Genomic DNA, 25,149 nt, shown 5'->3' on the forward strand with positions numbered 1-25,149 from the left:
CATTGTAATGATTTATTTAGTAACACTCCTGTAGTGTATCTACCCTGAGACATGAACCAGTCTCTGCAGGTATTTTGAAAAAAACAAATTTACTTGTTTATAGGATTAAACAATTTACAAGTGAACCCATCAAACTCTGTTCCGTGGCTCCGGCCGAGTTTTTGGCTGGGTTGACCCACTTCCCCTGTCCCCTAGAACGTTCTTCTGTAACAGATGACATGTCCATGGTGGCCCTCAGTCTGGTTTCCAGCCAGTCTCTCCCCCACCTAGTACAGGTAAGAAAACCAGGCCCTTTCATATTCAGCTCTTTTTTTGTGTGGCCCAACACCTCCCTCTGCCAGTGCACCTGGAAGGGGAGTGTAAAATCTCTGGAGTAAGTGGGGATACAGGGGTCTCCCTGGAGATACCCTCTAAGGTCACCCAAACTCAATGTGCCCCTGAAAAGTACAGTGGATAACGGCATCACGTTTGGCTATGTGCCTTGTGGAATGGGTATGATGTCATGTGACAATAATAATAATAATAATCAACACCAATGATAATAATGATAGGCCCTTGTTAAGGGCTTATTATGTGGCAACTGCTGTATTAAGTGCTAGGGTAGATACAGCCCACCAGATCAGACACAGCCCAGGCTTCATGGGGGGCTCACAGTCCAAAGGGGAGGCAGAAGAGTTATTTAATCCCCATTGGACAGATGAGGAATGTGAAGCACTGAGAGATTAAGTGACTTGCCCACAGTCACAGAGCAGGCATGTAGGGGAACTGGGATTAGAACCCAGTTCTCCTGAATCCCAGGCCCGGGCTCTAACCATTAAGCCACATGGGTCTCCATGAGTCATATTTGCAAGGGCCTTCAGTGGCCAACCTGGTACTAGCCCAGAAATTGCCAGTAGGGGAAGTAGCTTGTTTTTCCAGAAGCTGTGGTTCTCCCCAAAGTGCCTGGAGTGCAATCTAATGTGATCCTGCATCCACTGCCTTTGGCCCTCTCCGAGTCCCCCATTTTGAGCAAAAATAGCACTGAAGCACAAAAAGCAAAAAAGAAAGGGGAAGTGCGTTGCCAGTTGTGCCTCACAAGTCAAAATGCGCCTCAGTGAGGGTGGCCATTTTTCTTGTTTTTGTCTGGCCCGGTCCATTGTCTGCCGGCCGGGATACCGGCCTCTGTTATGATCCGTGTTTTTATTTCCAAAGCCCAGCCTCCCACCCCCTTGGCTACTGCCACCGAGTTCCGCGGCCCAGAAGTGACTCCCGGGTCTAGAGGGCCTCGGAAGGGGCATTTGGGGATTCACACAGCCAGGAGAGACGGGCCTGGGGTCATCAGCAGCCTTGTCTGACTCCCACCAGACGTTCTGGGGGCTGTCTTGACATTACGAGGCCAGTCTGGACTCACGCGTGGGATGTCCTCAGCCCCTCCAACCTCTCTCCCCAACAAATTAATTTCATCTTCAAATCGGGGTGGGGAGAAACAGATTTGATCACGCTGCCTCTAGGGAGAAACAGAACCTCCCAGTTTCAGGAGGCCAGCTGCAGCTGTCTAGGAGGAGAGCACCAGCAGTGAGGATTCAGAGTGGTGCAAGCAGAGGCGGCCCCAGGCGGGTGGTTTTCCTGCATTGTCAACACTTCCAGGAGCAGGACTTTTGTCGTCACCCTTATGGCGCTGGCTTTAGCACTGAGCTCTCCTAATTAAGAATTCTCCAGAGTTTTTTTTTTGTGTGTGAGTGTGTGGCTTTGTGGTTCATCCTGAAGCCTGCTGTATCACTTTAGTAAGATGTTCTCTACTTCATTTTCATCCTCAGTAATAAAGGGATGGATATTTTTACTCCGGATGCCATAGGGATGTTCTAGAGGATAGAGGAGGCAGTGGATTTGATCTACAGGAGCCAAGAAAGAAGTAAACGGCATTAACTCACCTAGGCTATGATGAGATCCACTTAAAAGACGAGAAGCAGAGTAGCCTAGTGGAAAGAGCACAGGCCTTGGAGTTAGAGGACCTGGCTTCTAATCCCAGCTCTGCTACTCACCTACAGTGTAACCTTGGATAAGTCACTTAATTCTCTGTGCTTCAATCACCTCATCTGTAAAATGGGGATTAAGACTGTGAGCTCCATGTGGGACACAGCCTGGGTCCAATCTGCTTAGCTTGTATCTACCCCAGCACTTAGTACAGTTCCTGGCACATAGTAAGCACTTAACAAATATCATAAAAAAACCAAACCAACAAATAAACCCCACTTAAACTTCCCTGGGCCTCAATTTCCTCATCTATAATTGAGGATTACATCCCCTTTGGACTGGGTGCCCCATGTGGGACAAGGTTTGTTGACTGTAGGCACTTAATAAATGCCAATTATTACTATGATGAGGCTGGACTCTGCGGGTCTTGGAGCCAAAGGCACATTTTTAGTTCAGTTGTTCAACCATTCCTGGTGGGGATGAATCCTTCCAAACCTTAATAGACATAATGGGGCTGAGGGCAGTGGGAGCCTAGAGACCCCCAGACCTAAGGTTTGGGTCTTCCAGAGTCTGTATAGGCCATGCCCCTCCCTCCCCACACATTTGCTGCCTCTCCGCCGTGGCCGGGGGCTCTTTTTAGATCTGAAGGTTGATAGGCCAGAGATCACAGTGGGTGTTGGGGTGTTATTGAGTCATCCAGTTTTCACCCAATACCAAATTATTCATTTTTCCCTAATGCAGACTGCTGTTTCCTGGAAGTTTTTTATTTCATCCAGCTTTCTCTGTAATGCCCAAACATCACTAGTGTCAATCAATCATATTTCCTGAGCACTTAATGTGTTCAGAGCCCTGTCTCAAGTGCTTGGGAGAGTACAATATAACCGAGTTGGTAGCCACATTCCCTGTGCATAGTGAGCTTGCAGACTAGAAAAGGTTACAGGTTCTGGACTGACAGAAAGATCCCTGCTTTGTTTTTTCTGGTTTGCAGCCTTTCCCAGTGACTGGGTGTGGTCAGTTTGAACCCTTCCTGTAATGTGCACAACCAAAGTTCCAGAGCAAACACAGACTCCTCCCCCTCATCCTTCTCCTCCTTCTCCCTCCCCCAGTTTTGGGTTGCTTGTCTGGTAAGGGGTAGAGGGATTGGTACAGTGAAACAAACCATCATATTCCTTTTCTCCCTCAGGTGGTTTCATGAGAACCAGGGCTCTAGTTTGGCCAGCTGACTGGTGGTGGGGGCAACTTAGAACCCTTTTGCTGGTGACTTCATTCCTGCCCCTGGCCCTGATTTGGGGAGGACCTACCTCCCCAAATTCCCAGACGAGCTCATCAAGTCCCAGCCTGTTCCTTCAGGATCCCGCCCCCAAAAAAACCCTTTCCTTATGACTCCCCCTGGCAAGTTCCTTCAGTGTGTGAGCATGGGGTTAAAGCATACCATGGCTTACCAGGTGACTTGTTCTTAATCCATTCATGCCTTTCTAATCAGTTCATATAATTAAAGGTAACCTGCCTCCAGAATGAATTAAAAGGTATCATTATTAATATGACATAAATACCCACAATGAAGAATTCCGAATAAGGCAGCCTGCACATAGGCTACTTGAAAATACAACCGATTATTATCCATGCAAAAATGCCAACTGAGCCTTAAACCTCAATAATCTGAGAGCTGATGAAAAGTTGCTTTTTTGCCCTTTATGCCACTTAAATTCCCCTAAAGAGTCTCCATCCTAGGATACCTTTAAGAAAAGAATAGGTGACCGACTCTCCCCAGTAGTTCAGTCATTTCCTAGCCTGAGGCGGGGCCTTGTCCAGATGAGCCCTTGAGGTTTCTTCCAGCTGTAGAACTCTGCTAGTGAATATAGAATCATTTGCGGTCCACTGCCCAGTGCTTTTCTGCAGTCTCTCCTTTCTGGATTTTATTGATGTTCCTCTCATGGCGTCAGTGGAGAACAGCCCCAATTTGAAGTTTCACTCTTTCCCCAATCCCCCAAAACCCGTTTTGGTGGTCTGCACATTGCAGCCTGTTCTCTCCTCCCCACCCCCGGACAACTCTCTTCTCTTTCTTCCTGCCCTTTGGGATAGTCTAAAGATGCTAAGCAGGCTCAGGGAGGCTGTACTGGCCTCTTGCTGCCAGAAGGTAGCTGGTCCAGGAAGGGAAGGCAGAGATCTTGTTCAGAGTTGTCCCAGCCACTAAAGAGAGGCTCAGTTGTGTTTGTATGGATGGTTGCTTGCTGGATGTCTTTGAAGGGTGAGGGAACAATGGGATGTTGTCTCTCCAGAGCCTTGACACCCCACAAACACTAACTGGGACAGCAGAGATGGTCAGTGGAGAGTTACTCTCGAGACAATTGGATAGGCAGCCTCTGGTCAGGGTCCACATAGCAACAAAACATAACTTGAGAAGAAAAGAGGCACACAGCGGTAAAGATAAAGAGGACATACTGCCTGGGCAGCCTAGAACACGGGGAGCAGACTGGCTACAGACGGTGATAAACAGAATGTAATCAGTGGACGGATTTATGGCAACAGAAGGGAGGCTCTGGACGACAGAACAATAAGCAGAGCGATCAATCTGTCAAGGGCAGCTTATTGGGAATAATGGATGGAACAACAGACAAGGAGCGATACATTTGAAACCACCATTTGTGGTGGGTGGAAGCCAGAGGGTTGGGAACACAACAAAGATCATCAAGGCCAGGGAGCTCTGAGACCAAGGGACTTTTTGACCTTTGTATCTTGCTGGGAACCGGAGAGAGAAGTGGCACTGTCAGGACTGCTTGTGGGTAGTTGTTGCTTTGGAGTAGAACCGTACAATCCGATTGAATTCCGAACACTCCCATGAGCCTTATGGGTGGATCTGGCTGGTCAGATTGGGGAATCCCGAGGGAGCCCTTTACATCTGTCCATTGGTCCCAGAATTAGAAACCCAAACTAGAACTAGCCACGATGCCCTGGTGCCCACACTATCTTATAATACCAGTGAGTGTGGAAACTTCCTCTCTCTGTAGGCTCAAATAGCATTGTCTTGGGTTGGTTTGGGACACGGTAGTATCATATGTACATCAGATAGATTTTATCCATCACGTGTTGCAGAACTGGCAAATTTATCATTTTGAGAACACGAAGGCAGATTCTGGATATAAACTCCCACATGGAAAAAAGTTATGCAATGGAATTGATTTTGTTTTCTTAAACGTTCGAAAGGATTAAATAAAACAAGACAGCATATGGAGCGTATTTATAAAAAAAACAGTGGTGTAAAAAGACTGTAGGTTGGAATTCTGCTCTTGACACCAAGCATAAATCCCCCTGAAATCAGGTGGCAGGGCCACTTAAGGACACAATTTGGCCTTTTGGAAGCTGAAGGCTTTTGACAGAGGGAAGGAGAGAGACCTAAAAGCATAGTCAGCCCTGGGAATCCTCTAGCCACTACTTAGAAGGAAAGAACTTTATCTCCAAGAACTAGAACATAGTGTGTTTGGTTTCCAGTGGCTGTGGATATGTATCCTTCACAGTATTATTTGGGAAGAGACAGGGATATCAGGGAAAAGAATTTGGGAAAAGGAGACCTGCTTTTTACCTTTTTCCCAAAAAGTAATATAGTGGGATCCAACTGCTACAGCATCTGAGAGCCTGTTTTAGAAATGTGGTGAATTCCTTTCCTCTTATCTAGGTTTTTACTGTTTTAATGGCCACTTCCCCCTACTTACCTCTTTCCTTCAAAGGGATCCCTCAGTGCTCTCCAGGGATTCATGGATAAGTTTTAGGGGGTGCCCATTTGCAGGCGATCCATTTAAAATCCAAACGGGTCTCAGTGCATAAAACAGAAAGGAGAAGAAACCGAGGCAGCTTAGTTGACGGGAGCATTGGCGTTTGAATCATCCGCTTTCAGGGCACGGATTAGGCCCGGTCACATGGTTCAGGGAAGTGGCCTGGGGCCCGGGTCAGGGAAGCAAGAACTCCTTGGTTCTCAATTCCAGAACCTCATTCATTCATTCAATAGTATTTATCGAGTGCTTACTATGTGTGCAGAGCACTGTACTAAGTGCTTGGGAAAGTATAATACCACAATAAACAGTGACATTCCCTGCCCACACAGAGCTTACGTTACCAGGTCGTAGGGGAAGAGGAGGAGGTGAAGGGGAGCGGCCATAAAGGACAAGATCCAATGGGTTGGAGTGAGGAGAGGCAGCCTTGTGGCTTCCCTACTTGTCTTTCAAAGCCTCAACATGGGGGCTGTGAATAAGAAGGCTTCAGATGCTGATAGTAAGGAAACTGTCGCAGCCCGGAGGTCCTCTCTGGTTCTTGTGACTGGTGGCTGTGTGACCAGTCCAAGGAATTAACTCGTGAATGGGCTCAGTGCCCCAGAGTAGGAGGTCTCCACAGTCCCACCGTAGAGCTGGGCTGATGGCTTAGTTCTGTGGATTATTTGGAAGACACCTGATCTGGGGAGTGTAGATTCCGGGACATTCGATTTGACCTCTTTCTGTGCAGCGTGGCATACTGGATAGACCCCAGGTGTGGGAGTCAGGACCTGGGTTCTATGCGCAGGGGTGCTGCATGTAACAAAGCCATGTACGGACAGAACCAGCACTAGAACTCAGGTCTCCTGATGCCCAGAGCAGGGCTCTTTCCCTGCCGCCCACAGTAGGGCTCACCAATGAAAACTTTTATGAGATATTTCGAGAAGGTAAATGCCAGCACCTTGAGGTTTTCGGTGACACGAATTCCACATATCAGAGCGTGCCCAGCATATAGTGAAAAACAGACCAGTGAACAGTCCCTTCAGAGAGCAGTCAGTCAGTCGTATTTACTGAGTGCTTACTATGCTCAATATCATCTTAGGGGGCTGGTAAACCTTTGCTGATGACTTTGGAACCCACATCGATGCCAGTGTAAGAAAGATCATAACATGGTAGAGTTCTTCCATGGCTTCTCATTAACACTGGATTGAATATTATGCAATAGCTTCTGTTTCAAAAGAATCAAAAGATTCTCGACATACCACTATCATCTTCATCACCAGCACGTGGAACAGTGATTGACACATAGTAAGCACTTGATACCATAATAACAATAATAATAATTATTATTATTATTTTTAAATCACACCTCAAAGTTCCAAAGATCTTCAAATTGCCAGTTGAAATCAAAGCATATATATTAGGTAAGGAGGAGTCCTATCTACTCCTTTTCACCAGAAAGTTCTGGATATGTAGTACGGGCATATCTTCTCTTCCTCCTCTTTCCGATAGGCAGAAATCAGTCAATCAGTCAGTGATATTTACTGTAGTTGATTGGGTCAGAGTACCGTACAAAGCAGTTGGGAGAGTACAGAGTAAGTAGATACGATCCCTGCTTTTATGAAGGTTATGCTCTAGGGGACTATTAGTAGGGTAGAAAGTGGGGCTGTTTTATGAGGGGAGTAGTTTGATCATTTGGATTGTAACTACTTCCATCTTGGCTGGGAGCACAACTCTGAATTGACCCAGGATATGATTTTATGAGCAGACCTTAGGGACAAAACAGTTGAGAGTCACGTGGCCTTCGATATGAAAACATACTTTGCAATGAGGTTCAGCAACCCTGTCGATGTATTGACACAAAGAAGGCTTTCGGTCTCATTAAGGGCCCTATTAGGCTCCATCAGCTCTACAACAGGCCGACAGATTTCCGCCAGAATAAACCCACACCGAAAGCACCAGGGAATACCAGGCTTGAAGAAGGGGCTGTCGGCGACAAATGAAAGGCAATCAGTGGATCTGAATCCTGGGGTTTCAAAAATATGCAATGTGGGGGCTGTAGCCCAACCAAAATTGCCCATTCTATGGCCAGAATCTTAATAGAGACCGTGAGCTCCTAGAGGGCAACATCTAGTGTCTTTCTTCTGTTGTACTCTTCCATGTGCTGAGTAAAGTGCTTTGAACTCAATAAATCCCATAGATAACGATGACGATGATCTCTGAAGATATCAGTTAGCATTTTTGGCATGAGGCTGCCGGAGAGACCAACCTGAGATCTAGAAGGGAGGGATTACGTGAACAGAATCCAAACCCCTTTCTTATAGCTAATGCTGCTTCTTTCAAAATGGAAAAACCAAATCTAGCTAATGGTGCTCCCAGTTTTTGAAAACTCGGTGCTTTCCATGAAATGGTCTGAAGAATATTTGAAGCTCCATTCCTAGGTCAGAGCAGTGGGCTGTTAAGCCAGGTACTTTGTCTCAGGGGGATGGGGAGTATGAGGTAGCTAGAGTAATGACAGCCTTCCTTGTCATCAGGTTGAGTTTAAGTGTACTGCTAGGCCATTTTCTCTGGGAACACGTTACTCTGGGCAACTTGAAAACTCCAGAGAGTTTTATGATATTAGTTAAGCATTTACAGTGAAACAAGGCATGTGCTGAGCACTGAGTAGATACAGAATAATCAGATTGGACCCGATCCCTGCCCCACTTAGGGCTCCTAGTCTCAGAGGTAGGGAGAGCAGATATCTTATCCCCATTTTACAGATGAGGAAATGGAGGCTCAGAGAAATGAATGATTTGCCCTCAGTCCCACAGCAGGCCAGTGGCAGACCTGAGACTGGAACTCGGGTTTCTAAACTCTCCTTCCACTAGGTCTCGAGACTGTGGCAGGCAAGAGGTGGTCTGGTCTCTACCCGCTAGATGCCGTGTATTCTAGAAGGCAGATGAAGGAAATGGATTTGTCAGAGGGTTTTTCCTGTCTCCACCCGCCCCCCCCCCCCAGCCCCGGGGTGAATCTAAAAGTAAAACAGGTTGAGTAGGGACACCAAGGAAGAAGAATGATGAAAAACCAAGACTAAAGGAAAAAAGCAACTTTCTCTTGGAGATGCAGTGAGCCACTATCTCCCCCTCCTCTCTCTGTGAGTTCCCATTTCTAAGCCCTGGGGCATGTGTGTGTTTTCCTTGGACAGTTTTTAAGTGAGTTTTCCTTGCTAGGAAGCCAAGAGAAACCTACATTCTGCTTTTAGCCTTTATATCTAGGCTCTTACTCTCTTACCGCCTGGTGGTTGGCAATTTATATCTCCCTGTCTCCACTGTTAGATTGTAAGCTCTTCGAGGGTGAGGACTGCGGCTTTCACATCTCCATCAGGGATTATGTCCTGTGTTTGGTCATACTTTCTCAGGCAGTCGGTGCATTACGCTCAGTAGTTGCTCAATGAATGCCATTACTATGCCCCGCAGTAGGTACTCAGTAAATGCCTTTGATGATATTGCCCCCACCAAATGGGAAGTGTAAGGGAATCCTTTGGAAGGGATTTCCGGGCCAGGTCTGAATCCAGGCCTCCGGAGGCCACCATTGTGCCAGGGAGATTCTGGCATACTGCCCAGCAGAGAGGGGTGCCAATTCCCTGGCCACAAAGATAATAGAGCCTCTGGACAATGAATCTTCGTTAAAAGGTGAATTCATCTTCGTCGAGGCAGTGGCGGTGGGTTGGGAGCAGTTCTGGGCCAGTGCTTGTCAAGACAAGAAGAAAATTACCCCTAGCAAAATGCTCCAGATCCTTTTGGCGATAAATCACCTTTATCCCCTTACTTAAGCGGTTATGGCTAATAGGAAACACTTAACCTTAGATTGTAAAGGAACAGTTTTCACACAGTTCAGTTTCTGCCAGAAAGAGACTGTGGTGTATAAAAATAGCACCTTTTGGCTCCTCCCTTCGAACCCAAACCCACTTCCACTCATGTTGGGGTCCCACAGCTGGTGCCACCATGGGAATTCTCGTTTGCTCTGAACCTTAGGGACAGCTGTCAGCTCAATTCTGGTGGCCGCGTTTTATTACGTTCTTAGGCCAAGAAAAAGCCCAGATTGATTGGGCGATGAAACGCAGGTGGATTTGATGGGCCAGCTTCTTTCTGGAGTACCGACCGTGTGACTGTGAATTTGGATTTGGTAACTTGGGAGAAGAAATGGTCTGAGACCTTGGGCAAATCACATTAACTTTTCAGTGCCTCAGCTTCCTCAACTGTAATGTGGGGAATTCACTACCTGTTCTCCCTCTTAGACTGGGAGCCTCATATGGGACAGGGACTGTGTCCAACCTGACTACTTTGTATCTGTCCCAGTGCTTAGAACAGTGCTTGACACATAGAAAGCACTTAGCAAATACCATAATTATCATTATTACGGGATCTCCTCTGCCATTACTGCGATCACATTTCCACTGCAGTGCAATCCAGCTACCCAGCTCTATCGAGCAATCAGTGGCATTTACTGAGCACTTGCTATATGGACAGCACAGTACTAAGCACTTGGGAGAGTACAGTACCACAGAGCTGGGTAGACATGTTCCCTGCCCACGAAGAGCTTGCATTCTAGAGGGAGAGAGAGAGACATTAAAATAAATTATGGGCATGTGCACAAATGCTGTGGGGTTGAGGGTGGGGTGAATACAGTTAGTAGAGATCTAAGTGCCTAGATGAAGCAGAAGGGAGAGAGGCTAGAGGAAGTGAGGGCTTAGGAAAAGCCTCTTGGAGGAGAGGTGAGATTTTTCCCAGCTGTTGTAAAGATCAATAGGCTGATTCCACACTATTGCTGTTCAAGGGGACAAAATTTATCTCCCTCTGAGGAGAGGTCAACCTCCTGGTGTCTGCCGAGAACTTTTCACCTGTTATTTTCTCTGGATCCTATTTCGTTCCTCTAGGGAATTGAACTGATTGAGAATATTTGATTCAGCCCCATTCTTTCCTAATTATGCAGAATGGCATTAGAAACACACCTGGCTGCAGGGAAATAAACTCCTGTCCCCAGAGAGAATAGTGGTTTGGGATTTGGGGGTGGCAGAGGAGAGTTGAATGGAGACCTTTGATCCATCTGGGAAAGGTTAAGGACAGGAGATCTAAAACGGAGTGTGGGGAATGGGATTTTAGAAACCGCTAGGAAGTTAAATAGATTGAAAGAGAATACGGTCGATGATGGTTTAAAAGGAACCAATCAATCAGAGGTATTTATTGAGTGCCGAGACGCATGCTAAGCACTTTGGGAAGAGTATAAATTTACTTAAATAGTGTATATATAGCTAGCTTTCATATTAGAACATTATTCTGTTGATAATAGCAATAATAATAAATGTATCTGTTAAGTGATTACTATGTGCCAGGTACTGTTCTAAGAGCTGGGGTAGATATGAGCAAATGGGTTTGGACACAATCCCCGTCCCATGTGGGGCTCACAGTCTCAATCCCCATTTTACAAGAAGTAACTGAGGCCCAGTGAAGTGATTTGACCAAGGTCACGGAGCAGACAAGTGGTGGAGCTGGGATTAGAACCCATGACCTTCAGACCCCTAGGCCTATGCTCTATCCACTATGTCATACATGTGAGTGATTAGTTTTAATAGCATTTTATGTAATTTTCAGTTACAGTTTTGGTGACTATTTTCATTTTTTTACTAAATCTTTGAATATTTGGTTTGGTTGAAGAAGCTGGTATGGGCTTCAAGAAGCATTCCTGGGAATAAATTTATTTTCCCTCATGCAGTCCCTGGATTCCATCCAAGTCTGTGTTTGTGGAGCCATCGGTGGATTTCAATTCAGCCCCCGCTTTTGTCCTACCTCTTCAAGGTGCACACCTTGCTGAGGCCTTGGGTTTGGGTGGCCACCAACTTCATATAAAGCAGGAGCAAATAAATTTCTAGTTGGTACCACAGGATCCCCAGTTAGTGGATATATAAATTTCCAACCTCTTCCCAGCTAATTCTTAGGAATTCCCAACACTGTCCCTCCTCTCTTCTGCTAGATGCCAATAATGTGGAAATCCTAGGGAATTTGGCCAATAGGAGTTTTCATTCCCATTTGGAAGATTAAGGGGTCAAATTCAAGCCCATGGAATATTGATTGGCTGCCATTTTTCCTGCAGGGAAGGGAAAAAGGTCCTCGACTCCCCTAGGTGGGAGCAACGGAATGGCAAACTGAGGACGTGCTCATTGACTAATCTGGGTAAATCTGGACCTGTGTGTCCATGAAGACCCTTAGCAGGTTGGTCCCTCTCCTCTCCTATGGGGGGTGACCAGGTCACAGAGGGAGGGTGGAGGCCAACCTTCTCCTTGGGCTCCTTGACGAACTCGTGAACCATCAGTATGTTCACTCCCCAGTTTGGTCTCCCTGTGAAACCATACACAGTCTGCAGGGCTCTGTAGAAAGTGCTCACATTGCCTGGCACTTCATCTGAAGGAAGGAATTTTACCACCTCTCTGGCTTTAAGTGGTGGCCAATTTCAAGTTGTTAGAAAGAGCTGATTGGTTTTCTGGCTCCCAACCCCAAAGGACCATAGGGAGCCCAGTGCTCTGGGAACAACAATGATGACGATGTGGCAGTGGGGGAGGAGGGTGTAGGAAAAAGTCATCTAAATCTCTCCCTGCTGCCCCATTATTTTTTCAGCTTCCAACTGAGCAAAGTTGATTGTGACCGCTGAAAAATTTGACCCCTGCCTTTGTATGGAAATGTATTTGGTTAATGGAGTGGGTGATATATCACAAGAGAATCCGTGAACTTCCCTGAGGAAAGGTACTAAACCAAATCAATCAGTCAATTCATAGCACCCCATACTTAGGAGATCAGCCCCAGAAATGGCACAAGCAGCATCCTTAATGTGAAGGACACACACAAAACCTCCTGCATTATGTTTGTGTGGTACACTCTCAACTGTTCTAATAGAAGGGAGCTGAGGCATGGAGAGTTGAAATAGTGAATAATCACAAACACACACCCACACCCATCTACACATTCACCTGGCTCCCAGGAAAATAGGCCAGTTCTAAGCCCCTATAACTTGCCACCAAATGGAATGAAACAGCCTGGGCTAAGGGAAAGAGTACAGGCCTGGGAGTCAGGGGGCCTGGGTTCCAGTCCCAGATCCACCAATTACCTGCTGTGTGGACCTTGGAAAAGTCACTTAACTTCCCTATGCCTCAGCTCCATCATCTGCAAAATGAAGAGTCAAACCTGTTCTCCTCCTATTTAGACTGTGAACCCCATGTGGAACCTGATTAATTTGCACCCACCCCAGTGCTTTGTCGAGTGCTCGCCATATAGGAAGTGCTTAATAAGTGCCAAAATTATTATTAAGCTCGTTGTGGGCAAGGAACAGGTCTTCCAACTCAGTTACATTGTACTCTCCCAACCACTGAGTACAGTGTTCTGCACATAGTAAATGCTCAATAATGCAATTGTGTAACTGTTATCTGCCAAAATCAGCCACTCTGAAGCTCCAAGCTTTTGAAGCCGGCACCTAAGATAAGTTGGTGATGCCGAGGGCAGAAGGGAAAGGTACGGGAGTGAACACGTGGCCTAGTTCCTTGGAGACAGGTGAGGTGAGTGTAGGGCTGCCTAAGTGTGCCCGACAGCTTGGGGGTGGGTGGAGAGAGGAGAAGGAACAGCCCTGAAGCAGTTTGGCAGAGAGCTCCAACCGCCACAGCATGTGTTGGATGGGGGAAGAGGAATACTATGTTATGTTTCATTGCTCTTGGATAGCCACGAGTTTGCTGTGGTTCTAAGTATGCGCACGTGTACAAACACTCTCTCTCTTTCTCTCTCTTTATAATAGAGGACTATTTAGCACCTAACTCATTGTAAAGACCCAAATATTGTTACAACGTTACATATACACACACACAAATGTACAAAATGTGTGTGCTGTGCAAACACCTCTCTGCAGAATTCCCTTAATTGGTAAGGTAACCCTCATTCCAACCACCCTGAACCTCCTGTTCTTTCAGCGCTTTAATACCAATAGTTGTGTAATATCTGTCGAGTGCCAACTGTTTTTTTTTTTTGGTGTGCGTACGAACCATGCAGGGAAGTGACAGTGTGGACTACACAGCCCCAACTTTGACTTCCAGGATACTAGTTATTGTTGCTCCTTCACATGCACACTGGCCAGGTAGGTGAGGGCTTGCGTGGACTTCACCTCTCAACGTAGACCATCGGGGTATCGACTGCGATTGTCAGGGTGCACGAGGATCATACAGGGAAGAGAAGGCTTGGGCTTCACGTCCCAAGCCATCTCCAGTGTTAGAATCCAGATTAAGTGCCTGGCCTGCTGACACTGGCCACCTCCTAATCGGTTCTACACAGAAACCCCAGGCAGGTAGGTTGCCCAAGATATTGGCTGTTGATTACTAAAGAAGCAGCAGTGACTCCATGGTGTGTCTGCAACCCGATTTACCAGCCCAAACACTTCTATGGGCAACACAAAAATCAGTGCTGATTTGGCATTCTATTTCCTGAGCAGTGCAGTCCAACACTGCACGGGCAAAGGAGCAGGAAGTGGTATCCGGGAGGTGAGTGGGTCTTTCGGGAGACTGACAGTGTTAGCACAATAAGGCACCGGGCTTTGACCCAACCAAAAGTCTAACAGAGCTGTGGAAGTATGCCATCATCTTCAGACCTGGACCGACTTAAAGGCCCCTCTAGACTGTAAACCTTGCTGGGCACGGAACGTGCCTACAACTCTGTTAAAATGTACTCTCCCAAGCGCTTAATTCAGTGCTCTGCACACGGTAAGCGCTCCAATGATACAGTTGTTCAAAAGGCTACATCAACTCAGGCAGTTTCATCAGCATCTCTATTGACCGTATTGGCCATCAAACGATAAGTTGGGATCCCCAGAGTGAGGAAAGCTTGCCAGCATTAGGGCAGTGTTCATGCAACCCAGGGTTGCTGGAGTGGGACAAAGGAGGACAGTGACAACAGCAGGATACCCAAAGAGATGCAATAGGGGCAGTCACAAGCAAGGGGATGACCAACACTTCAGAGGCAGTGAAGCAAAACCTCCAGAAATGTGAAAGAGATGGGGACATTTGGGAGTCAACTGCTCTAGACAGTCCAGCTTGACGGGTGGCAATTGGGAGGATAGGCCAATAGGATATTTCAGAACACCAAGAGGATTTTTGCAGTGGCAACAGGCAATGCCAGATGGCAGATGCATCAGTGTAGCCAAGGACTTTTTATATGAACCCAGATTAGATGGATTTTCATTTGTGCACAGGTGTTAGTAATTTCACCCTTCCACAGAAAATGTCTTACATCAACAGTATCATTTTACAGTGAAAGTCATATTGTATAGTTTATGTATATTTGGCATGCACAATCTGCATATTCTCAGAGAATCAGACTTCTGTGACTGAAAAAAAATTTGAAAAGTATTCTACCATTCGTATTTTAATATAAGGATGTATCTTAGTCCCAGGAGAACATCGCATAATTATTCTCCGTTTGTCTGCATGAAGATTTGCTAAGTCCCACATTCATTTACGTAGCACTGCTGCTCTCTGGAGAGCTTCTAGGTGTACAGAAAATAGATGAGATACCATGGAAAAAGCACCAGTAGGCACTACTGTTATGTGTTATAATAATAATTATAATACTTATAGTATTTGTAAGCACTTATTATGTGCCAAGCTCTCTCCTAAGTGATGGATTTACACAAGACGATTGGGTAAAGTTCCTGTCCCTCATGAGACTCACAGTGTAAGAGGAAGGGAAATTAGATATTTAGTCCCATATAAAGGTGAGGAAACTGAGGCACAGGGAAATTAAGCCTGGGGTACTTAAATAGTTGTGCATGAAGAAGCAGGGCACCTCCCTCTTCATGCCTAGGATAATTAAAATATTATGCTGTGGATAATGAGCATTTTATTTATCAGATCCAAGTGCGAAAGATTTTATCAGCGTAGCGTGGAAGATAGCCGATTAATTAGTACAGCCCTGAAGGAACTCAGGCTGGACTTAAAGAAACTAGGCTGTGAGCAAGGAAGAACTTGATTTAAAATTGAAAGCACTCTGCACTCCCCCCATCGGGCAGGGAATTTTTTCCATTGGTGTGACTTCCGATGTGCATACTGTGAACCCCATGTGGAACCTGATTAATTTGCACCCCTCCCCAGTGGCTTTGTCGAGTGCTTGCCATATAGGAAGTGCTTAATAAGTGCCAAAATTATTATTAAGCTCGTTGTGGGCAGGGAACAGGTCTTCCAACTCAGTTACATTGTACTCTCCCAACCACTGAGTACAGTGTTCTGCACATAGTAAATGCTCAATATGCAATTGTGTGACTTATTTGGGGCACGGGAAGTGGGAAGAGGTGAAAAACTGTGGCAGGCTGACATGTTTGTGGAAATTGTCTGTGAGGCTCCTGAAAAGAAAAAAATACTTCATGAGGAATTCAGGGGCTCATAATACACCTGCAGGCCCAGAGACTGGGAGGAATTGAATATGTCTCCAATACAAATCTGCAGAGAATTCTGCTGAGGACACTGGAAGTGAAACTCATTGTTCCAGTGGGTTTTCGTGTGTATTGGCCAAAGTTTTGTGTATGTGTGTGAGGAGACAGATAATATGAAAGTGTAAGGGACTGTATTTCCCACTGAACTCATTCAGACTGGTAAGAAAATAAAGGGCTTGTGATTTTGTCATTGATATGGCAAAGCAGTTTGTACAAAGCACTCTGCAAATCAAATGAAAGAGTTGCTTCAAACCCAAAGAGGATTCCTCTCCTCTTTCTATGGCCCACTTTTTTTCAATAGGGCTAATACAGACCTCTTTCCTATCTTGTCAAGCAAGCCAGCAGCAGAGTTACCAAGAAACTCACTCTGAAGTTGAACACTCACAAGTCAATCCAATAATTCAGGCCTTAGATATCCACGTTGCCCTCCATTAACCAGTTATTTCTCATGGAAAGGTCTTCGGGGCAATCTATATCCTTAAATTGACATATCCTTATATTCCACCAATTCCCCTATCTGTAAATTTATTTAAAGGTTGCCTCCTGATTGATTGCAAGATCCTTGAGGGCAGGGATCATGTCTACCAAAATGATTGTCTTGCACTCTCCCAAGAGCTTATTTCAGTGCTCTGTGGACAGTAAGTGCTCGTCAATACCATTAATCGATTGATTTGTATTTCTGACTATGTGAGATTGCCCAAATCTAATTATCTGGATAATTTGCCCGTGTAGACCCATCCTAATCTGGTATTTACTCATCGAAAACATGCCCTTTCTTCAAGAGAGGCAGGCCTTCCAGTTCCTACCCTCTACACATCGTCCACCCCCACCCAGGGTGCGTGTTGTTCCTTTTAGCTGGTCTTTTCTTTGCTGTTCCCATCCCTGCCTAGCCTGAGCCTTGGTGGAGATTGCAGGATTATTGGTCTCAGTTGAGCCCAGAGATTTAGGGTGCAGGTGGTGAAGAGCAGCTAGTACCCAACAGAGGATGGGGGCATGGAAGGATAGCCTTTAAGCATTCATAAACTGCACATTTGATGTTTAAAATTAACCTGGATCAAGCAGTCGAAAACAAAGAGGAAGCTTGATTTTTTTGTATCACTTTTCGAATAGCCCTGAAGTGATATTGCTTTCAGATCTTATCAGTGAAAGCTTCCAGTTTCCCATTCAGAGATATAAATCAGCCCTCGAGATTCCTCCTGATCAGAGAAGCAGCATTCTTAGTGGAAAAAGCACAGGCCAGTAATCCTGAGAAGCAGCGTGCTCAGTGGAAAAAGCCCGCTGGAGTCAGGTCATGGGTCGAATCCCGGCTCTGCCACTTGTCAGCGTGTGACTGTGGCAAGTCACTTCACTTCTCTGTGCCTCAGTGACCTCATCTGCAAAATGGGGATTAACTGTGAGCCTCACGTGGGACACCCTCATTACCCTGCATTTACCCCAGTGCTTAGAACAGTGCTCTGCACACAGTAAGCTTAACAAACACACATTATTATTATTATTGTTAATCAGAGTTCCTGATATAATAAAAATAATGATAATGTGTACTTGTTAATGCTACTATATGCCAACACTTACCTGAGCTCCCAGTAATTGGGGGACATAGTCTCTGTCCCACATCGGCTCACATCTTAACCCATTTTACAGATGAGTTAACTGAGCACAAAGAAGTTAAGTGACTTGCCCAAAGCCAAACAACAGACCAGTGCAGAGCTTGATTAGAACCAGAACCCAGGTCCTTCGACTCACAGACCATGCTCTATCCTCTAGGTTCTCACCCTGCTCTGCCACTTGCCTGCTGAATGACCTGGCAAATCACTTCACTTGCCTTTTCTTCAGTTCCCTCATCTCTAAAATGGGAATTAAATCCTCTCCCTCCAATTTAGACTGAGAACCTGACTGTCTTGTGTACATACCAGTGCTTAGTGTAGTGCTTATACATGTAACCCTTTAAAATCCACGATTATCATTATTTTTCTGTCTGCTGGACAAATAATCATGCCTGAGCACAAGCAGAGTTTCCCCTGTTATGATGCAGCCCTATCCGAGTCACCAACCTGACCCGGAGTTTGGATCAGAATTTGAGGAACCCTGTGAAGACTGAGCCAAGTCTCCAGAGAAGCTGTTCTCCCCACTCCCACCCTGCCCATTCTCTCTCAATTCTCCCTTTTCTTAATTCTTTACAAAAGCTGACATTTTCCACTTCGTAACACACAACAGAAGTTTTTGGTGCGAAAAGGTGTTCCCTATGGTCTTGAGCAACGTTGTAATGGTATTTATTGAGTGCAGGTACTGGGAGAACTTCGGAAGTACAGAGAAGCACAAGACATGTTTCCTTCCACAAGGAGCTTAAACTCTAATGCAGAAGAAACAATATTCACAAGCAGTAGAGCATGAAAAATGTAGACTGACACACAGTCTGAGGAGGGAGCAAACAAATGCCTAAATGCAGAGTCAGCTAGAGTTGATAAGATTTAGCGGCTGTAGTCATGGAAGACAGGTTGGAGGAAGTGGACTTAACAGAATTACTCAAAAAGTGTTGTAAATGCTGAGAACTCTTATTTGGAAACACTGCTGTTGGATTTACTGAGCTCAACTGGAAGCATGAGTTACAAGTATAATTGCCTCGCCTTAAAATGGAGACAACTTTGCTCTCCCTGCCTTTTGATTGGAGCTCCTTCGGGACAGGGACTGTACCCAATCTGATTTTTTTTCCATCATCTATCCAGGATTTAGACTGGTGCTGCAATAGCTTAGATTACCATAATGGTAGATTTGGACAATTGAGTTTAAAATAAAATGCAAGTTTTGCAGCAGCCCCTAAAAGGTATTGAATCCTTCCGTGTCCGTCTCTCTAAAAAGCTGCAGCTTTAGGATGTGAATTTCTTAGTCATTAGTTTGAAAATTCCTTCTTAACCTGGGCCTGCTGGATGACCCTGCAATCATTAACTTCTCTGTGCCTCATTTCCCTCATCTACAGAACAGGCATTCAATACTTCTTCTCCCTCTACTTAGTTGTGAGCCTCATGTGGGACCTGATTACCTTTACCTACCCAGTGCTTAATAAAGTGCTTGCACACAGTAAGTGCTTGACAATACAACAATAATAATAATTACTATATTATTTCTACTATAACATGAGTATGAGCCTATTAGAGATGGATCTGAGCACCAGAAATTTGGTTCTAGTCTTAGATTTGCCAGTAGCCTGCAGTGAGACCTTGGGCAAGTCATCTAACCTCTCGACCTCTGTTTCCTTATCTGTACAATGGAATAAGATACCTGCCTCCCTCCGTCTTAGATGGTATCTCCCTGGGGACAGGATCTCTTCTTATTGATTATTTTGGATCCATCCCACACTTAGACATTGCTGGCTCAGTCAGCACTCAATACAATCTTTAATTATCATTCAGTTTTAGGAGTTAATATTATAAATTATGCAAAGAATGTCACTTGAAACATTGCCCCTGGAGAAAAATGGGCCAAAATCTCTGGGCATACTGCTGCTAGAGCACACTCCCTTCCCTTCCTATATTGCTAAAAAGTCTACCTTTAAAGTTCAGCTTTCAATTGAATGACACACCAAGCTATGCCTTATCTGCAGGACCCAACCCAGGTGTTTGTATTAATTTCATTTTTTGTAAATCAGAGCAAATCTTCCTCCTTAGGCACTTTCTGATGTCATGAGGAAGACTGGCATGGGAGAATCCAGGAGTTCAGCTCCTAATCAACCCATGAAACCTAGTCTTTGCCTTTTTAAATTAAACATTATTACTGCCATGCCTGTGCATTTTGGAGTTTGAAAAATTCCAAATGTGTAAAGAACACATTTTAGAGATGTCCGCATCGAGAATATCCTTTTGAAAGGCAACCACTTTCGAGGACCCGTCTCTCTCCTCCCCCAGCCACAAATGGCTTAATTTGTGGACTACAATCTGGAGCTGTCATCTCAGGGGGAAGCTGAAAATGAGCTATGTTCTCGCTATCAGTCCAGCCATGGACTGGACATTTGGGAAGGAAATGTTCTCTAGCTGCTAACAAGTGAACGATTTCGACCTATTTCTGAAGCAGACCTGCTGTCCCTGTCGATGAATGAGAGAATAATAAGACAAAAGGGAGCTCACAAGAGGAAGTGCAACATTCCAATTCTATTAAGAAAACCTTAACTTGTTAAAGTCTATTAAGAAGGGCTAGCAAATTGGTTATCTTGTATCTACCCCATGCTTAGAACAGTTCTTGACACATAATAAGCACTTAACAAATACCATACAAAAAAAAAAAGGCTGGGTGGTGCATCTCGATCAGATTGTTCAAATGAGGAAGCTTCTCCTTGCTTGTTTCAGGCGATTGGGGCAGGCAATCTCAGTTCCATTTAGTTCCTGGAACAACATTCCCATATCCTTATCACATCAATCTAACACCCATCCATAGCACTTTAATTGCTCTCCTCAGCATTTATATACCTAGGCATATTTAATGATTTATTCTCTATTTCATCCTGACCTAGTCATACATTACCTGTTTCATCCCGTTCTCCTGCTCCCACTATTTGTAAATAATTTAAATAATAATGATGCATTTGTTAAGCACTTACTACGTGCCAAGCACTTCTATCTCTTTCACTAGATTGAAACTTCCTTGAGCAGGGACCATAAATCTTGCTTCTGGTGCACTCTCCGAGTTTAGTACATGCTTTTGCCACAGTAGCACTCTAGAAATTCCATTATTGACTGGTTGCCAAAATGGAAGTTGAAGTTGGAAGAGTAGTGCTCCTTATTGTATCCCACATTCCAGGAATGAATATTACTGCAGTTGTGCCTCAGTAGTAACATCCCATGGTTTATTTTCCAATTGAATACTGTTCGTTTAGAAAATCTTGTCTTGTAAAATGAACGAAAACAACAATCCACGGCATAACCAGACATTCAAGTGACCATTCAGAGATTTTGGAGGTAAGAAGTCAGAATCTAGCGAGTCTATATTAATGCACAAGCCCTCCAGCTAATACAAATCTTTGATCAGTATTATGAATACGTTTTCTAAAACTGGACAATTTGCATATTTTTTTTTCTCCTCTTGAAAGTCAATATTTTAGAACCCGCAAGGCATATTGGTTTAACCTAATGATCTCAAGTTCCTTATACTCTGTAAATTCCATTTCTCCAGAAGATGAGCCTGGAAAAAAGGGTAGGAGGTTACTCCAAGGTATACGTCTTTCAAATCCAGTCTCTGCTTCACGGCACACCCAACTACCCCCTCCCTCAAGCCACCCTGAGCAGATTGAACCAAACAGCAAATTCCACATCTTCCAGGACAGAAGCAGGACAGATGGCTACTTCTTGGCCTGGATTTCTGCTTTTTAACGCCTTTTGCCTTCCCTAGCAATTGCTCAGAAAGACTTCGCTATGTGAACTTACTGATCCACCCTGATTCCAGGGCTTGCCATATCAGAATTCTCCAAACGTGAAGATCTGAAGGTAATAGCGAGCACAGACGTTGGGAAATAAAGCTAGAAAACTCCTAATAAACCAGTTCTCCTACAAAAATAACAGCCCACGCCAGCTCCAGCAGCAATAAGCCGAGGTTCTTAAAAAATATCTGCCTTAAGCACCTCGGTGGTTTCCCGTCTCCAAAGCTTCGGCTTTCAAGGCGTTCGAACTTTGCCAGGCCACATCTCAGAGCTTCCCTAAAGGGTTTGGATTGGAGTCGGCCACCGCTCGGCGCTTAACCTCTCCCCGTGTCCTTTCGGTGGGAGGACCCTTCAAATTTGGAGGGGGCGAGCGAAACTTACCTACGCGTCCTTTGGCTCGATGAAGGGAACTGGGATTTGAGGTGACCGTTCCTTCTCCGTTTCCTTCGGTTTGTTAGGTGGGAGGAGGGAAGCTAATGATTGCGCTCCCTCGTCTCAGTCCATTGCGTCCCTAAGCCGGGGCCTCGGAAAATGGGCCGACTCGCCCAGATTCGCTGCCGACAGCCCTGGCTACTTCTCCTGCAAAGATGCCAACGCCCTACTCTAGAGGTCTGGGCTCTGTGCGGTGGTCGGCCTGGTCGTCTCTGTCTCCGTCTGTCTCTGCCCCGGTCCCCGGCTGGCAAGGTCCCATGCCCCGGCATGCCCCGCTCCACCTACCCTCGCCCAAGTTGGAGCGGTCGACCAGCCGGCCGGTGGAACCGAGGCCGAGGTCTGCAACCTGCGACGGCTCCGTTCCAAATACTACTCTCCCAACTCCAAGGGCTCCGTGTGTGTGCATGTGTGTTTAAGTGTGTGTGTGTGCGTGTTTCCCGAGATGGACCGGTTTCTCCCCAGCCCCGCGCTCCGCCGTTTCATTGTCCTTGCTTTCGAGCCTCTCCTCCGACGGAGATGCGCGCAAACGGAGCTCAGCCACCCCCACCACCCTCCTCAACCCTGTGTCACCCCGGAATCAGAGGGTCCCTGCCTACCCTCATCCCGGAGCTGCGCTTTGTTCCGGCCCCCATAAGCTTCGCCCCCACCCCCGACCAACTCAAAGCTCACCGGTGCAGATCGGGGAAACCAACGGCCACCCGGCCCTGGCCGTGTGCTATGAGGAGCCCGAATCTGGACATCCCCCCTCCCAAAAGCCCCGGCCGACCCCTCTGACCCAACACCTGCCCCCCAAACCCCCGCCGGCCCGCAGCAGGAGCAGCGGGCCCCGGGGTGAATACGTTAAGGCACCAAGGCGTCGTTCGCTGGCTTGGATGTTTGTTTTTTGTTTTTTTCTTGATGCTAGGAAAGTTTTGCCCTGCGTTCCTATGTAATCGTAGCTGGTTTCCAGGTCGCCATGGTGATCTGAGCGCTCTCTTTCTCCCCGCTCGAGAGAAATGGGCATCGCTACATTAACCCAGTCCTGCTATCAGCTCGTCCCTCTTTCTAACCAGCCCGCTCTGTCTCTCGACCCAGGGACCCCCGCCTAGTGAGTCAAAGAGGAAAAAAAAAACAGAAAAGCCAGCAGAACTGTGTCCGTGCCCACCTGGCCGCAGGGCTGCCCCACTTTTTCTAGATCTCTCGTTGACTTTGCGAAGAGAAGCAGAAATGGCCTTCGAACATAATGCACCGGGAATTGGCTTCCGGATTGAAACTGGGAGTGGGGAGGAGGTGTGTGTGTGTGTGTGAGTGAGGGTGTTTGGTTTTGGGGTGTTTTGTGCATTTGGTTCTTTAAAAACTATGATGCACACCTGCACCTCCATCCCTCTCCCCATTTCTCCCCCCATTGCCGGACCGTGTTGTCGGGAGGAATCCCCACCCCAAACACACACACACAAACACTACATCCACGATTCTCGACGTGCAGTTTAAATTAGAGGCATGCCCATGCCTGATACTGCCATCCACGCGATTTTAAATAGGAGCTTAGAGATCTCTTGTAAAACTAACGTCGCATCATTTTTAGTCAACGGCACCTCGAGAGGGAGCTGGGTTTCTGAAGGCAAGTGCAACTGAAACGCGCCAACACGCTTGGGGGTGAAATGTCGTCCTCCTCCCGTCTCCCTCTCCTCCTTCCCAAGCAAAACGTTTGGGAAGTCTCTTTCGATCCGGGGGATCTGTCCAGGTCACGACCTTTGAAACCTCTGACTCCAGGAATCCTGGACGTTTGGGGGTGTCCCTGTTTCATTATGAACCGACGACTGATGAGTTTCCGTCTCGAGCTTCTGTCTGTGCGCCTTTTTCTCTCCCTCTCACATAGACACACACGCACACGCTCGTTTCTTTATCTATCCTCCATCAAGCAAGAGCAAGGATTCGGATTTTGCGAGGAACAATGGAGGGCTTGGGGGACTGACTAGATTATGAAAACATCGCCCCATCCCTATCAACTAGTGTTTCAACCTTTTTGTTTGCCAAGGGTGCTGAAATGATCCCCAAATCATTTTCCAACTCTCCCATGCAGGCATGTACTCCTTCTCTCTCCTCTCTCTCCCCCTAAAAAAAATTCCGCTTTTCTTCCCCCCCCCCCCCCGTCTCCCTCTCCCCGTTATTTTCGTTGCTAATGAGAACCATATGAAACAGATTCCTTCGGTATGTAACTGCTTCTCCTCGCCTTTCGGTTGATTTGGGAATCGTATTTCTCAACAGAGTGGAAAACGCATGCAGCGACGCAAAAGGCAGGGAGGAAGGGGCTGCCAAATGCCTGCCCCCAATTTACAAAAGCGTCTCATCCTCCCAACAACTAAACTAAACGTCTTACCTATTGGCCGGCTGGGTTCACTCAATCATGATTCCTCTCTTCCCGGATCAGATGGCCGGTGGGTCATTGTCTTTGAGCGAGGCGCCAAATAAATAATAAAATGCATAAAATAATTTAAAAAAATAATAGTCCTAAAGAAGAACAATCAGACGGCCGAACGTGGGATGAAGCCTAGGAGCTTCAGCCTCCATCCTCCTCGTGTTGTCCAGCTCCGGCTCCCGCCTTCCTCCTCCATCCCACCCCCCCTCCCACCCCACCCTACCCCAACCCTCCGCCCCACAGCCCAGGTCCGCCGGCTTCGGAAGGAATCCGCCTGGCGAAGGGCAGGGGGGAAACGCGATCCGGAGCGGAGGCTGGGCGGCTTCAGCCTGGGTTGGGGCGGGAGGGGGAAGGCAAAGGTGGGGGGACCAGACAGGAGGAATAAAAATCTCAGGCCGGGAGAAAAGTGATGGGGCCGCGCAGAGAAACGTCACAAATCCGCAGATTCAATGAATGCTACTCAATTTCAGCCAGAGCGGCTGCTCTTCCCACACACCAAAAAAAACAACACAAAAAACCTGGAACCAACACAGCGTTGGGATGGAATTTGCACAGCGACACTGCTGGAAACAGTCCGCAACGCAACGCCACACAACGAGGAGAGCCCCCCATCCCCTCTTCACTACTGTATGTTTTAGCAGCAATCGTTGCCATCCCTCTCCTTCTATCCCTCCCCTCCCTCCCTTCTCCCTTCTCCCTTTTTCCTCTCCTCTCTCCTCCCT

The 25,149-nt window shown here is 46.4% G+C and overlaps 2 protein-coding genes across 5 annotated transcripts in view; one reads left to right on the forward strand and one right to left on the reverse strand.

The window, feature by feature from the left end:
* Positions 1-22,028, reverse strand: part of KCNJ6 (potassium inwardly rectifying channel subfamily J member 6) — a 126,098-nt gene extending 104,070 nt beyond the window's left edge. The window contains exon 1 of the mRNA XM_007667178.2: positions 21,979-22,028. The gene's annotated coding sequence lies outside the window, so the exon portion shown is untranslated. The remainder of the gene's footprint in view (positions 1-21,978) is intronic.
* Positions 1-25,149, forward strand: part of KCNJ15 (potassium inwardly rectifying channel subfamily J member 15) — a 297,724-nt gene that overhangs the window by 124,566 nt on the left and 148,009 nt on the right. The gene's annotated exons all lie outside the window — the stretch shown is intronic.

This window comes from Ornithorhynchus anatinus, chromosome 18 (genome assembly GCF_004115215.2).
Source record: "Ornithorhynchus anatinus isolate Pmale09 chromosome 18, mOrnAna1.pri.v4, whole genome shotgun sequence".
NCBI lineage: Eukaryota > Metazoa > Chordata > Mammalia > Monotremata > Ornithorhynchidae > Ornithorhynchus > Ornithorhynchus anatinus.